This window comes from Mauremys mutica, chromosome 3 (assembly GCF_020497125.1).
Source record: "Mauremys mutica isolate MM-2020 ecotype Southern chromosome 3, ASM2049712v1, whole genome shotgun sequence".
Classification (NCBI taxonomy): domain Eukaryota; kingdom Metazoa; phylum Chordata; order Testudines; family Geoemydidae; genus Mauremys; species Mauremys mutica.
Window position 1 is genome coordinate 76442498 of NC_059074.1, and position 17261 is coordinate 76459758.

Below are 17261 nucleotides of genomic sequence, written 5' to 3' on the forward strand. Positions count from 1 at the left end.
GCTTCACCTCTAGCCCTAGCTTCTGTCTCAATCCCAGTTCTGCCCCCAGCTCTGCCTTCAGCCCAAGCTCCTTGGCGGAGCCAACTGTCTTGTAATGGAGGGGGTGAATGGCCAGATTCCATTATTGGTAAGTGGGGGGGGGGGCAACAGGAAAAGTTTGGGCACCACTGATCTAGTCTGACCTCCTGCACATTGCAGGCCACAGAACATTGCCCACCCACTCCTGTAATAGACCCATAACCTCTGGCTGAGTTACTGAAGTCCTCAAAACATGATTTAAAGACTTCAAGTTACAGAGAATCTGCCATTTACACTAGTTTAAACCTTCAAGTGAACCGTGCCCCATGCTGCCGGGGAAGGTGAACCCCCCCCCCAGGGTCTCTGCCAAGCTGACCTGGGGAAAATTCCTTCCTGACCCCTAATATGGTGATCAGTTAGACCCTGAGCATGTGGGCAAGACCCACCAGCCAGACATCTGGTAAATAATTCTCTGTACTAACTCAGAGCCCTCCCAATCTCGTGTCCTATCACCAGCCGTTGGAGATGTTTGCTAGTAGCAGTCACAGATTGGCTACAGGCCATTGTAGGCAGTGTCATCATACCATCCCCACCTCCATAAACTTATCCAGCTTAATCTTAAAACAAGTTAAGTATTTTTCCCCCACTGCTTCCCTTGGAAGGCTTTTCCAGAACTTTGATCGTCTGATGGTTAGAAACCTTCATCTAATTTCAAGCCTAAATTTATTTATATCCATTTGTTCTTATGTCAACACTAGCACTTAACTGAAATAACTCCTCTTCCCTGGTATTTATATGTTGTTTGTTAATATCCCTCAGTTAAGTTTCCTTTGTGGAAAAAGTTTCTGAAGAAATTCTGTGGAGTGTGATTATTTTCTGTTGAAAGAACTGGGCATTTTGGCTTTGGAAAATCCTTTATGTCCCTAGTGATGAAAAAGCAGGGGTTGGATGACCAGCTTTGAGAAAATAAAATTGTCTCTGAATCTTTGCCAGATAGTAGAAACAGATTTTTTCTGATGTTTTGAAATTATAAAACAATTTATTTTTCATTTCTATTTTCTGGCTGGAAAGGTAAGTGCAGGAATACTGTGAAGAAAATCTGTTCTCACATGATTTTCAGTCCAGTTTCTAAAAGCTTTTTATCACTTATTCAATTCAATATGGAATTTATTGAGGGTTGTCCATCACCTGGCATAAGGGCAAAGTCAGCCCATTAAATGGCAGACTTTTATAGAGTCAGACAGTTTGAAGAAAAAGAAAACACTTTTACAAAAAGGAAAGCCTAATTAGGGTGTCTTCCCTTTACAAGAAATTGAACTTTGATACAATTTTAGAACCCCAAGTTTCTTTCTTTGTCAGCTGGACAGAGAAGAGTAGACAACACAGTAAAATAGGTTCTCTCTGTATGGGAGACAGAGCAGCTGAAGGGAACACCCATCTCAAAAATGTTTGGAAGTACTAACTGTAAAAGATGGGGTGATGATCTGTCAAATGCAGGAGAAACTATCTCTGTGAACCTGAGAAATTGAAGGCAGTGCCCAGGGGTGGCTCTAGACATTTCACCGCCCCAAGCATGGCGGAATGCCGCGGGGGGCGCTCTGCTGGTCGCTGGTCCCGTGGCTCCGGTGGACCTCCCGCAGGCACGCCTGCGGGAGGTCCACTGGAGCCGCGGGACCAGCGGACCCTCCGCAGCCATGCCGCCGAAGGCAACCTGCCTGCTGCCCTCCCGGCGACCGGCAGAGCGCCCCCCGCAGCATGCCGCCCCAAGCATGTGCTTGGCGTGCTGGGGCCTGGAGCCACCCCTCGCAGTGCCTAAGAGCATGTCTACACTTGCCATTTAAAGTGGAAAAAGTCCCTTTTTTTGCACAAAAACCATGGGAGCGTCTGCACTTGCCAATGACTTTTTGTGATGAAACTCAGAAGTTTCTTGGCAAAAAGAAAACCACCTCCATGAGAGGCACACAGCTCTTACCGATGATGCTTTTGTAGTGATATGCAAGTGAAGACACGTTCTTCCTGTTTACAGAACTTTTATCCCACAGTGCCTAGGTGACCACTTTGGCCAGCAGCTCTACTGCTCTGCTGCCAGCTAAACAGACACCCACCCTCCCCTGGTAAAGCCCCGTGGAACTTTGGAACTCGCCTTCCTGTTTTCTTGGCAAGTGCTCACTTATCATCTGGCCAGGTGACAATGCCTGCTCTAGGGAGCAAACGATCCCCTGCTTGGAGCAATGCTGACCTACTGGAGCTGATCAGTGTTTGGGGAGAGGAGACTGTGCAGGGACCCAGGATGCCCCGCAATCTCCCCCCACCCCTTCTCACAAGACCCATGGTCAAAATGGATAAAGCTGCATTGTGGGATAGCTGCCCTCTGTTCGCTGCTCTCATGATGCTGGAAGTGCTGCAGATGTAAACACTCTCTGATTCCTGTGGAAGTAAGTGAGTACACAAACCAGCTCTTTTCTTTCACTGGTTCACTGTCACCGTTGAAACTGACAGCGCAAAAACTCTGCAAGTGTAGATGTAACCCCTCCACCTTCTGCATATGGTGTTTTGTCCCATCTAGTGGCACTGAGACCACTTAGAGAGAGATATAAAATGAGTCTGCTCTACAGCCTCAGGGCTTGGCTATACTTGCAAGTTAGAACGCATTAAAGTAGCCCTGGGCACCCTAGCTGACTATCCATCCACACTGGCAGGCACGTAGAGCACTCTGACTCCAGGGCTAGAGCGCTTCTGGTACTTCACCTTGGCGAGAAGATTAATGCTTGGTGTGCATTGGCTGAAACGCCTGGGTGTCAGTGTGAACAAAGTGTTTCATTACTGCACTCTGAAAAATGTCCCATAATCCCCTTAAGTCCAGTGGCCACTCTTGTCATTGTTTTGCAATCACTGCAGGAATGCAGATATGCACTTTGAAAGCTCCGTTTGACAGCCGGCATGCTTATCTGCTCTGAGACAAAGCAACCATTACTGTGGAATGCTGTGTGTGAGAGAGAGAGGCGGAGGGGAGGAGGGGTCTGCTGCTGTCTGAACTTACAAGACAGCATGCTGACATGCTATCAGCCCCCCAAAACCCCACTCTCTCTCCCCCCACATACAACACACTCCCTGTCACACTCCACCCCACCCTCCCCATTTGAAAAGCACCTTGCAGCCACTTGCATGCTGGGATAGCTACCACTATGCACTGCTCTCTGTGGCCATTGCAAGAGAGCTAATGTGGCCATGCCAGTGTGCTTGCAGCTGTCAGTGTGGACAGATTGCAGTGCTTTCCCTACTGCACTCTATGAAGGCTGGTTTAACTCAAAGCGCTCTACATCTGCCAGGGCCGGCTCCAGGCACCAGCATTCCAAGCTGGTGCTTGGGGCGGCATTCTGCAAGGGGTGGCTTTCCTTGTTGTTTTGCCCCCAAGCAGTGCGCCGAATTGCCGCCGTGGACAGCGGGAGCAGACCGTGTGCCCTTAGGGTGGCATGCACGTTTCCGCGGTGGCAGCAATTCGGCAGCAGCTTCTATGTTTAGCTGTCCGCGGCAGCTTCAGCTAAACATTGAAGCTGCTGCCGAATTGCCGCCGCTGCGGAAACGCGCCTGCCGCCCTAAGGGCACATGGACTGCCCCCGCTGTCCGCAGCGGCAATTTGGTGCGCTGCTTGGGCCGGCGAAAACTGTAGAGCCGGCCCTGACATCTGCAAGTGTAGCTATGCCCTTAGCTAACAGGAAGTTAGCTTTTGGCTCATGCTCTAAGCTCCAGAGGTCCATGGTTTGATCCTGCCTGCCGACGACTGGGGTCTGTCGGCATTACATAGACATAGCCTAAATCAAGTGGAAACTTCTGAGTGAAGTACTGTCCCAGAATCTGCTAGCAATCGAAGGATTTACTGCGTCTTCTGTACCAAAGATGGAGGGATTTATTGCCCTAAGACTCTGTTAGAGACAGAGGAATTTTACTTACCCCAGAACCTATGGGAATGGGGGAGAATTCCCTCCTCCTACAAGTTTCTTAGAGGAGGAAAGATTTACCTCCTGCCTAATAGTCTGCCAGAGATGGGAGATTTACAGCTCCAGAGTAGGCTAGAGATGGAGGAATTTGCCTCTGTATAAGAAGAAACCTTCACAGACCTTTTTGCAGAAAAGGGACCGGGAGAGTTCAGAGTGAAAATTGGTATATACTCTAGGAAAAATATGACTGATGTAGAAAAACAAACTTTATAATTCTACAGGAAGGACTAGAAAGGCTTTTGGGATAATGTATCACTATGGTTCAAAAGGTTCTATCCTAAGATATATATTTAGATAATTAAAATGTCAGAACTTGTATACCATTTTCAGGCTTTAATAAAAGTGTTATGTAGCAAAAATGGTAATTGCAAGTGAACTGCTGCTATGTGTACCAGCAGGTGAAGTCACAATTCCCTGCCTACACTGCGATAGTCCCAGCAAGCCAGAATAGTCCAACATCTATTCTTTGCTATGAACAGCTGTAATTGCCAGCAGCGATAAGTGACCTGATAGCCCATTCTAAGGCTACGTCTACACTACCCGCCGTATCGGCGGGTAGCGATCGATTTTTCAGGGATCGATATATCGCGTCTCATCTAGACGCGATATATCGATCCCCGAACGCGCTTATATCGATTCCGGAACTCCACCACCGCGAACGGCGGTGGCGGCGTCGATATGGAGAGCCCGGAGATCGATCCCGCGCTGTGAGGACGGGTAAGTTATCGATATAAGATACTTCGACTTCAGCTACGTTATTCACGTAGCTGAAGTTGCGTATCTTATATCGATTTTTCCCCTTAGTGTAGACCAGCCCTAAGTGTAATGCCAATGCACCAATGGTAGGTCATCAGAAGTGGGGATCTCCTGAGCTTAGCCTCTACTGCCTGAGCTACGACACACAGCTCTTAGCCAAGCTGGTAGCAGGCTCATCAGTGTCAAGCTGGTCTAACCACCACTAGAGGGGGACAGAGTGCCACACCAAGCAGGCATAGGTTACATACTCCCCCTGGGCTGGGAAGGGCATCTTGATATTCAGAGGCTTCCCAGTTGAATTTCCTATATGGGCCATCACTTGTAACACGGACGCCCCCACGGAGGATTGTTGACTGTGGGAATCAAGCCTGTGACCTCTTGAGCTTAATGCATGAGCCTCTAGTGCCTGAGCTAAAAGACACATTTCTCTTAGCCAGCACTGTAGCAGGCTCATCAAGCTCTAGCTGGTCCAGCCACCACTAGAGGGGGACAGAGTGCCACACTGAGCAGGCATGAGTTACCTAAGCAAGCACAATTCTTTTTAAGGTGAAAGCATTGCAGAGAAAACATATAAAAACAATAACCCTCTCCCACATACACATGTTAATAAGCTTACCAGACATCATTCCTGGACTCCAACAAAGGCTCTGGTAGGAGTCAGTCCTTCAAACCAAAGGGTTTTTCTTTGGATACAAGTTCATAATAGTCTAAGGTGATGTCTATACTGTATACCTTACAGCGGCACAGCTGTGCTGGTGTAAGGTCTCCTGTGTAGCTGCTCTTTGCCAGCAGAAGAGAGCAGTCCTGCCAGCAGAATGAAACCACCCCCAACGAGCAGTAGTAGCTTTGTCAATGGGAGAACGTCTCCCACTGACAAAGGGCTGTCCACACGGGCATTTTTTGTTGGTAAAACTTTTGTTGGTCAGGGATGTGTTTTTTCACACCCCGACCGACAAAAGTTTTACCGATAAAAATGCAGTGTACGTTAGCTAGAACTCACACAACCATGAAAAATTGAGTCTTTCCTTTATATAGCTTGGGCCTTTGATCTTGGCCTCATGTAACAGGTGATCAGCAGACAAAGACCCACTCTTCGGGGCATAGCTTCAAAAGACTGGGTTTTTGTAGAACCAGGGGTGGGGAATATGCATTCACTTCCCCCTAGATATTTCCCAGGAAATCCACTTCACATATATTGTCCCAAATGACCATTCCTGTCTACCACATTATTCAATATAGTTCTTTGATCATCCAGGGCCACAATAATACATAACCTTTGCAATAAATATAAAGGATTCCAAAGATACTTGAACTTAATTCAATAAGGTTTTTCAAGGATATTGCAAGAAATTGTCATATCTGTCACAATTGGGATGGGGGACAAGAGACAACTGGATTATGAAACAAGTAAAAGACAATTCCCCCACCCTTTGGAATTTTCTATTGAAAGTATATTATTGTTCCTTAGAAAAATATTGTCTGATATCACTGACTAGGAGCTGACCTGCTAATGCATTACTTCTTAATGCTTTCCTCTTTCTTTGCCTTCTGTGAAGTTTGACTTTCTAATGAAAAACAGTCACTTGTAATTCTGTACCTGAAAGTGAAACTTCAGAGAATTCCCACTTCTTGTAAAGCTTTGAGGGGAGAGAGAGAGAGAGAGAGAGAGAGACTTTTACCTTGGAAGTCAGGGTGCCAGCGCTTCTCAAATACTCAACCCCCCACCCTGAGAAATTGTACTTCACACCTGGCTCTGGTATTCAGCAATATTTCAGAGGTCCCTGGGCTCCTTTAGCTTTTGATTTCTCACTAAAGAACCTGACTCTAAAAACACTTCTTTGGGAGTTAACCTACTAGTTGATCGCACACTTTCCAGATCAGACTGCAAAACACTGATCACACTAATACTACTGTGAAACACAAAAACAGATTCTGAACTTTTTGACAACACTCACTACCTTTGTGTTGAAGCCAAAAAAAATTACTTTACCCACATGAAACTCTACCAGTTTCATGGGGTTACTCCTTGTTTAGAGCAATGGAAGTGAGCTCAGGATCAGGCCCTCAGAAATCAAGTTTATTTCTACTAAAATGATTACAATAATTAGATGCACCATTCCAGGGGGAAAGAGCTAAACACATGCCCTGCCCTGTTTCCCTAACTAGTTGTCATTATACATGAATTCATCTTGTATTTGCTCATATGTATCATTGGTGTTGCAATACTAATTAAGCATTTCCCCTGTAGTTTGAAATGCCTTATGACATTCAGAGCTGAAGAAGAGCTCTGTATAGCTGAAAAGCTTGTCTCTCTCACCAACAGCAGTTGGTCCAATAACAGATATTACCTCACCCACCGTGTCTCTCTAATATGACATTCAGTCAGATATGTGCACACATATTACTGCGCTAGGTGGCTAGTTATACTTCATTGTAAAAAAATGCCTAGTTATGAGTTCATTTCATGTTCACTGGATATATAAGACCTTGGGAGAGGTCAATGTTTTCTTCCCATTTATTCACACCTAACAAGCACGTTGCAAAATGAAAGAGCTGCAAGTCGTCTTAGGCAAACATCAGTTCATAGGTACTCCCTATTCTGTCTTTGTACACTATGCAGTTGGGTGCTTAACTCCCATTGTGGCTTTGAAACCCTCTGTGTCCTGTGAAGCACCAAGCATATTGATGCTTAATAAATAATATTAATGCTTAACGTTGCGAATGTTAAACAGTTTGCATCAAGAAAATATGCTTTAAAGCATAATTTCAGTGACATCCTTACAACTGAATTAAAATCTATCCATATTTATGAAATACCATAAGGAATAGTCAGTGATTTTATTTCAGAAAATTGTATATGCAGAATATATAACTATGCAGAAAATGTTTTTGGCTGGAGAGATGCATAAACTGAATTTCAGTATAGACTGGATTTTTACATTATAGTCATTTTGTTACACTAACTTTTAAGTGATATATAATTTTTTAAATCTATGAGCCTGTGCTAGCATGCTGGAATATTTCACTGACAACTGTAGTCCAAATGGCAAGGTTCTGTTATAAGGAATTCATCACAGATGTAGTCCTTAGGCCAAATTATGACCCAAAGGAGACAGGAAATAAAATGTTAAGAAACAGCTGATATGTTTTAATCTACCAAATGCAATTTGGGCACGATCAGTAGGTTTTGACATATTTTTTTACTTGCTAGTAGCACTGTTGGGGAATGCGGGAGCCATCAGTGAAGACTTTAATGTCCCCTTCCCCCTACCCTTCAGCAGCTGTTGACCATCATTCCTCAATCAGGTCCACTTCTTCAGCATGTCAGTGAGCTTCAAAACTTTTCTCCAGATGGCTGTAGAAGTTGGGAACTAGGACTGGGAGCTGCAGATTAAATATCAGGGTCTCCTGCATTTCTGCAAAGCTTAGGCTTACAAAATAACACATCCTAGTTTTTGCTGTTAGATGCAAGTGTATGCATGTGAGTGTCTATGAATTTGCAAATGGAATGGAGAATGGGGGAGCAGGATAGTTTTAGTAGGGGACTGATCCAGCCCATTACAGTTAGTGGGAGGGAGACTTTCCATGAATTTCAGACCTTTGGGTTAGGCCTTATATGACCTAGATTTTGCCAGATAGATACAAGCCTGCAGGGGGTGCAGAGCCTCCATGCCCAAAGAGGGATGGATCCTCAGAGTGCACAATTGGTCCCCATTTCAGGAGGAAGGAGGAGTGTATATGGGGCACTATGCTTTGGACAATGCATCCTGATCCCTGTAAATATGGGTCAGCTGTGCAGGCTATTGCTGAATGGTGAGACTTCTCCTTTCTGCCCCTTTCAGATATTTGTGTCACTGCTGAGAGAGGAAGGGAGCAGCCTCCGCCTTCCCTCAAGCACAGGGACTGCTTATCTGGTATTGTGTGGGGCATGCAAGGAGGAGGGCGAAGTCACCTCGATGTCCTGCCCAGGGCACCTGCAGTAATTTAGGCTCAGTCTAGTCCTACATTAGCACTAACAAATGCCTGCTTTTCTTGTACTCTTTGTTTCTCAGAAACATCCCACAAACTCTTGACAGTGAAATTTTCAATCATTTATTTTTGTGCATACCTCCAGAAACCCAGTAACTATGGCTGAAGTACACAAACCATAACAAGGATATTGATATTAGATACAGAAATCCCTTAATTATGTTCAACATACAGTAAATCGTTTAAAGCCCCGTTGGAAATTTAGATAGCTTAGCTCAAATCTTGCTGTCCTTACCCACTCCTTATTAAGGCAAAATTCCAATTCATTTTTCCTTTAAGTATCTCAAGATGTGGCCCTATATTTTATTTATTTGGATTTATTAAAAAATAAAAATAGAAGAAGAACCTCTCCAAAGCTTTAGGTTCTCTGGTATAAGCTATAAAACCAACAACAATAAACCAAATACAATTAAATAGCTACTTATCCCTCAACAGACAGCAGAACTCCATCCTCTTCCTGGCAGGTCTAACTTTCCATCCCTCAGAACTTTTTGAGATTTCAAAAATTTTCCTGTTCTGCACCAGAATGAACCCAAGCCCCTTCAAAGTTTTTTTTTTGTGAAATACCAGAGAGAGTGAGTGAGAGAGATTCAGATTCAAGTCCCTGCTCTCCTTGATTCAGGACAAGGATTTTGGCCTGGGTTCCCCATATCCCAAGAGAGTGGCATAACCATTGCGCTATAGAGTCAGTGTCTCTCTAATAAGTATTTAATTATTTATACAAGGTAGAACAACTCCAATAGGAGAGATTGAGAAAGACCCATCCCAGAATACCCTGGTTGTTACGGCCCTCACCTGCGATGTGGGAGATGCAAGTGCAAGTTCCTGCGCTGAATCAGGCAAAGACTTGAACCTGGATCTCCTACATTTCAGGCGAGGGCCCTCACCACCATATTATTGGTAGGGGGCTCAGGTTCTCAACCTCCCTTTCTGGTTTTGACCAGAAATTCCATCCTGGACTGAGACCCCACTCCTGACAAAAGTTTAATCAAACCAGGGTACATCCCTGCAAAAAGGTTTGCCTTCAATGAATTGACATTTCTAATGAAAAACAATTTCACTGAAATTTCTCAACTAGCCCTAAATCTAACCCCCAACCCATTGACAGGATGTGCCTTGTAGTACACCCTACAGAAGAACAAACCTGGGCTATTTTGGCTCAGGGGGTCAGCATGTTCCAGAGCTGAGGGCTCACTGCAGAGAGCGTTTTGCTGTCTGCTCCCTTTCATTTAAATGAAGGACAATCCATTGGACTGCAGCTGTTGTAGTATGGCACAAAGAGAGAAGTGGTTTCTCAAGTGCAAAAGTAACAAGTCATTTACGTTCTGTGAAACCATAGCCATAGCAGAACTGTGATCACGTCCATTTAACTATGGTATTGAATTATGATAGGACAGTGGTTCTCAACCATTTTCATAATAAGACCCCCTTGGGACTGCCCTTTGATTTAGCCACAATGCCACCCTAACAAACCCAACTAAAAATATTGCAACTACATTTGAAGAACACCAATAACTACCTAAAAGAGTTTGCTGGCCTGCAGCTCATGTGCTTTTTAAAAATGCCTTTACTTGGGAATCTGTTAAAGATCAAACCTTTACAGTGATGATCTAAAAACACCTCCAAAGTCACAGTGTTATTAGGAAGATTGGATAATTTATATGGAAAGGAAATAAACTGCAGTGTAAAGATACAGAGCTGTGATCCTGCCTCTTTGTGTGCCTCTGGATTTGGCCAAAGGAATCAGAAAACAGCCAGCGTTGTCCTTAGCTGCTTGTGCTCAGCTCGTATAGAACCAGCTGTGACTCTAAGCATCCCTGTATTCACACCCTACTCATTACTGTAATAGTCTTTGTACAAAATATGCCATGTGAGATATCATTTGAAAATTAATAATGCGCTGATCATTAATATTGCTGCACAATGTATGCGTGTGATGTGTATTAAGACTTATGACATATGCAGGAATTATTACGAGGCCCGGGGGTGAGTAAACAGCTCTGGAATGTGTTTTCCCCACTTGGGGGTTACTTGTGAAGTCCTTTGAAAGACAATGAGAATTTATTTACATATCATGTAAACAGACTCATCAAGCTAACAAGGGGTGGAGGCAAAAACAGAAATGGGGGGGAAAAACCCCAGTTTGGGCACCCCCAAACTCCTAGGAGGGAATCAAAGGGCCTGCTTGACACTTCCCAGAGACATTTGGCCTGGATCCACAAAGGGGTAAGAGGAATATGTGCTAAGCCCTGGCCCCCCTCGGAGTTGGTCCCCTAAATCCAGGCTGCAGGGTTGGGAGTGTATCTCTGCTTGGGATCAACAGCCAGGAACCCTCTCCTGGAATCTGCTGCCTAAGAATGGTTTAGGTGCCTGCTCCACACAAAACAACTGGGATTTATAGAGAAGGGGCCGTATACCTCTCACATGTTTGCCCTGCCCACCACTCACACTCTTTCTTTGCCCCTAATTATTATTTAATTATGCAATATAAGGTGGAACAGCTTTAACAAGAGGGATGGAGAGAGTCCCATAACACAATATCCCTCAGCCCAGTGGTTAGGACATGCACCTAATAGGTGAGGGACCCCTATTCATAGAATCTCAGGGTTGGAAGGGACCTCAGGAGGTCATCTAGTCCAACCCCCTGCTCAAAGCAGGACCAAACCCAACTAAATCATCCCAGCCAGGGCTTTGTCAAGCCTGACCTTAAAAACCTCTAAGGAAGGAGATTCCACTACCTCCCTAGGTAACCCATTCCAGTTCTTCACCACCCTACTAGTGATAAAGTTTTTCCTAATGTCCAACCTAAACCTCCCCCTCTGCAACTTGAGACCATTACTCCTTGTTCTGTCATCTTCTACCACTGAGAACAGTCTAGATCCATCCTCTTTGGAACCCCCTTTCAGGTAGTTGAAAGGAGCTATCAAATCCCCCCTCATTCTTCTCTTCTGCAGACTAAACAATCCCAGTTCCCTCAGCCTCTCCTCATAAGTCATGTGCTCCAGCCCCCTAATCATTTTTGTTGCCCTCCGCTGGACTCTCTCCAATTTATCCTTGTAGTGTGGGGCCCAAAACTGGACACAGTACTCCAAATGAGGCCTCACCAGTGCTGAGTAGAGGGGAATGATCACATCCCTCGATCTGCTGGAAATGCCCCTACTTATATAACCCAAAATGCCATTAGCCTTCTTGGCAACAAGGGCACACTGTTGACTCATATTCAGCTTTTCGTCCACCGTAACCCCTAGGTCCTTTTCTGCAGAACTGCTGCCCAGCCATACGGTCCCTAGTCTGTAGCAGTGCATGGGATTCTTCCGTCCTAAGTGCAGGACTCTGCACTTGTCCTTGTTGAACCTCATCATATTTCTTTTGGCCCAATCCTCTAATTTGTCTAGGTCCCTCTGTATCCTATCCCTACCCTTCTATCCTATCTCAAATCCCTTCTCCACATCAGAGAGAGGAGGGAAAAGAATTGGGCTCTTCTACATCTGGGGTGAGTGCCCTAACCACTGAGCTAGAGGTTATAAGGGAACAATCTTCCTTTTCCTCCCCCGCATTTTGTGTGCAGCTAGGTGTGCCTGAAGCATGCCTACCAGATCGGGCCCTGCAGGCCTATCTCCACCTGATTTGAGGAGCATGCTAAGGCTTAGGCATGAGATAGATACTTGCATGCCAGCCTGAGACAGAAGTGCAGATGCCCAGAGGCAGAAATGTAGGTGCTGAAGAAACTTTTACAGCAAAGATTTAGGCACTGAGTGAGTTTAGGTGGCAGGTTTAGCAAAGGTTTTGTGCATTGCAGTATCAGCTGAATCTGTGACTTAAGCATTTAAATCCCACTGTGGATCTAGACCTTTAAAATGACATGTTGCAGGCCACAAGGCCAGCCCTTTGAATAAACAGCAGGGGATGGGAGCTCAAGCCTATGAGAAGGAGGAACTTCGGGTGTAGGGACATAGAGAGGAAGGGTTCCAACTTATTGTTTGAAGTGGAAACTGTGGTGGCGTAAATTAGACAATCCCAGTATTACAACTCTTCTGTAGGGAAGTGTTTATTTCATGTCAAAAATATATCAGATCATACAAATATTCATTTAAACCTCATCAAAAATGTTATACCACAAATAGGTCAAGGCCAGGGGGCAAGCAATACGCCTGGACAATCCAGCTAGACAATCTCAATGGATTTAAGAGCCTAAATACCTTTTAGGATCTGGGTCTCCTTCCCTACACAAACACCCTGGTAGCTCTGGCTCTCCCTAAGCACCACAATGATATTTTTTATTTTTACAAGTAAATCCTTATGAGCCTAGAGCAGGTGAATTAAACCCTCCAATTGCTTCACCCCAATTAGTCCCAACAAGTTTCCTTATAAAATTGGCACTAGGTGTTTTTTCTATCTTTCTGGCTCAGGGATGGTTACTGTGCTCTGGAAACTTTCTGGAACAATAAAATTCCAGATAATCTTGACCCCAAACCTTGCAGAACTCAGCAGGTTTGCTTTGTGGTGATCTATTCAAATCTTAAAGTGAAACAAAGGGGATGTAAGCTTATAAGTACAGTAACTCCTCACTTAATGTAGTTATGTTCCTGAAAAATGCGACTTTAAGCAAAACAGATGTTAAGCAAATCCAATTTCCCCATAAGAATTATGTAAATGAGGGGGTTAGGTTCCAGGGAAATTTTTTTCACCAGACAAAAGATTACACACACACAGAGTATATGTTTTAAACAAACAATTAATACTGGTACACAGTGATGATGATTGTGAAGCTTGGTTGAGGTGGAAGAGTCAGAGGATGGGATATTTCCAGGGAATGCCTTACTGCTAAATGATGAACTAGCAATTGCCTGAGCCCTCAAGGGTTAACTCTCACACTCTACTATACAAGGCAGCAGGAAAGGAGGGAGGGCAGACAGAGACACATACCCTGTGTGTGTGTGTGTGTGTGTGTGTGAGTGAGAGAGAGATGCACATATTCCCTTTAAGTATGAAGAGTGGGGTCAGTAGTACGCTGCCTTGTTAATTAAATCAGCAAGCTGAGACCAGACCACAGCTGCCTGGAAGCTCCCTCATATGTCCCCCCCTTCTCTATGGAAGATGGGGTAAGCGGGGTGCAGGAGCAGAGGGGAGTGGGACACCCTGACATTAGCGTCCCTCTTCCTGCCCCCCCGCCCACAGCAAGCAGAAGTCTCAGGGAGCAGCTCCAAGGCATAGGGCAGGAGCAGCACATGGCAGTCGGGTGAGGGACAGCTGCAATTGCTAGCCTGCTGGGCAGCTGCTGCACAGGGAACTTAGGGGAGTGGGGAGCTGATAGGGAGAGCTGAGAGCGGGGCTGTTCTTCCTGCAAGCAGTGGACAAGGCAGGCAGCTGCCAAATGACGTTAGAAGGGAGCATTGCACAATTTTAAATGAGCGTGTTCCCTAATTGATCAACAATGTAACAACGAAACAACATTAACCGGGATGACTTTAAGTGAGGAGTTACTGTAAAAGTAGGGTAAAGGTGTGCACAACTGCAGAGTTTCACATAGCTTTAGACATAGGGGATATGTCTACACTTGCAGATGTAGAGCACCAGGAGTTAAACCAGCCCTCGGAGACAGCAGCAGGGAAAGCGCTGCTGTGTGTTCACACTGTGCTCCTTGTGCCTGTGGAGCATGTCCACATTAGCAGCTCTTGCAATGCCACAGAGAGCAGTGCATTGTGGTAGATATCCCAGAGTGCAAGTGGCTGCAGCATGCTTTGGAAAGGGTTTGCAATGCCTAATGGGGCAGGCACAGCATCACATGCTGCAGGTTTCCCAATCCCATTGTTCCATGGGTATCCTACTAGGTTGCCAGCTGCTTTTCAAATGAGAGGTGAGGAGTGTGGCAGGGAGTGTGTTGTGTGTATGGAGGGGAGGAGGAGAGACAGTGTGTTTTGGGGGGCAGAGTGTGTCAGCATGCTATCTTGTAAGTTCAGACAGTGGCTGGGGGAAAGCTGAAACCCGACATCAGCCCCCACCCCGTGCCTCTCTCTCTCTCTCACACACACACACACACACACACACACACACACACACACACACACACACACACACACACACACACACACACACACACACACACACACACACACACACACACACACACCTACCTCTGCAGAAGGAGCATTCCACAGTAATGGTTTGCTTTGTGTCCCAGAGCAGATAAGCATGCCGGCTGTCAGAAACGGAGCTTTGAAAGGGGATATGTGCATGCCTGCAGCCGAGTTCAAAACAATGACCAGAGTGGCCACTTGACTACAGGGGATTATGGGATGTTTCCGGTGGCCAATCACAGCGCAGTCATCCACACTGACACCGTGGCGCTCCAGCCAGGGCGCAGAAAACTCTGTGCTTCTCGTGGAGGTGGATTATCAGGAGTGCTCCAGCATGGGGTCCGGGTGCTCTAAGTGTCTTGCCAGTGTGGACACCTCAGGAGTTATGGCATCTGGGGCTGATTTAATACACTTTAACTTGCAAGTGTAGACATGGCCAGGTTCATACAAACCTCTTCTTTCCTCCTCACCCAATCTCAGTAGTTTTTGATATCACAATTAGCGCTACCTAGCAAAGTAATAGTGCTAAACAGTTTAAAGCACTAACATAATCAGATTGTGTTAAAAGTTAGAAATCAGAGGAAAACAGGTTAACTAAAAGAATGGCATTTGCCTGTTTTTGGTTTTAATAAAACAAACAAAAAGTAAGCTGCATTTGCCAAGCCTCAACAGAATCTCAGAAGTATTGCATTTGTCATTGCCTGATGATGTAATGGTATTAGTTTATAACAAAATGTTAAGGGCAAAGATAGTTTTCTTAAGTAAATTTAAAATGCCCACTGCTTCTTGTAAAGGAACAGGAAAGTGTTTTTAATAACAGACAGCAGAGGCAGTGTGCATACCAAAGTGAAATAAACTCAGTTTGCTTATCAGGAAGACTTGTGTGACTAACTCAGTCCATGTGAGGGGTAGGCAGGGACAGTCGAAGAGACACAGTGTAGCACAGTCTGAAATGTAAGTTCCTGTTTGAAAGATGGAAGTATTGCCAAGCACAAGAACTTAGAAATCAGAAGGCAAACCATAATAAAGCCATTGCATATAATGTAGCTTGAAATGCACATGCATCCCTTTCTCTCATGTGTCCAGTATACCCTCAATGCATTATGTATGGAATCAGAGACCTTAAAAAGGAGGCTGTTATTTTAGAAAAGAGCTACAGCTATAGGCACAAACAAGTCTACAGAGCTTGAGTTGCAGTTTTGTTTTTGTTAGTTACCAGTGACAACACCTTGCCTGGATCTCTACACAGAGCACTAATATCTAGTGGCTGAATAATATACTGCAAGTACGCATTTTTATTGCAACCATTGTAAATAACATCATGTTTTAAACTGAGTGTGAAACCTATGAGAAAATATCTCAGAGTGGGGATGGTTGAAGCTCCCGACATTTCCTGTTTGCTAATTGGGAAACATTCCTTCATACCTGGCTCCATCACCTTTACACCTGAAAAGCTAACCACTTTAATCTTTTTGGCTGGGTATTCAAACCAAGTGTGCAAGACCCCTCCAAACACTGGCAGTTACAAATCCAGATAACATTTAGCAATGCACCACTGATGGTGATTATGTAAATGTCTTACCCTGAGTCATCTGGAATAGTAGCTGATTTATCCAGCAGATGGAGCACTTTACTCATATAACATGCTGCAACCAGCTATGACAAATGTTTTGGTTCAGGTGCAAGACTGAAGATTCAAACCATGCTCAGTAGTAGAGTCTGTAAGAATTATTATTTTTATTTTTTGTTGTTGTTGTTGCCATCAGACACTGCATGCTTACAATGTGCTTGATAATGATATTTTAATGGACTTGGTGGGTGCACATATACTGTGGAGTTATTTGTTGTTTTTGCAGTTTCCAGAAAGATATTATTTTAACTCAGCCTGGGAATAACCATCAATAAAGCTCTTTTTTCCTCCAATGAGTAAAATGTTACTGTGTATTCGTAACACTAAAGCTCTGCAATTTTTGTGAAATGAAGCCTATAACTCAGTCTTTGGAAGCGGATCTTTCATCTGTATGTCACTTAGACATTTTGCTGGTGAGTCATATCTTTTGTCAAAGACACACAGGCTTTTAAAGAAACATCAAGGCAGCCTTTTAAAGAAGAAATACTGTGCGCCAGCACCATCGCTGGTAATTCCAGTGATATCTCTGGAGAAATTAGTTTAAGTTAGAGGAGGGCAAGTAAAGGACATGCAAAAGTGGATATGGAGGAAATAAAATCATAAAACACACAGAGGCAAAAATGAGTCAAGAAATCCTGAAAGTAACGTTAATACGAATTTAGGAAGGTAAAAGAGCATAGATGATTGAAAGCAAAAATCAAAATGACATGACTCCTTTGCTAAAAAAGGGCTCCTTTTAGGATCATTCATTCG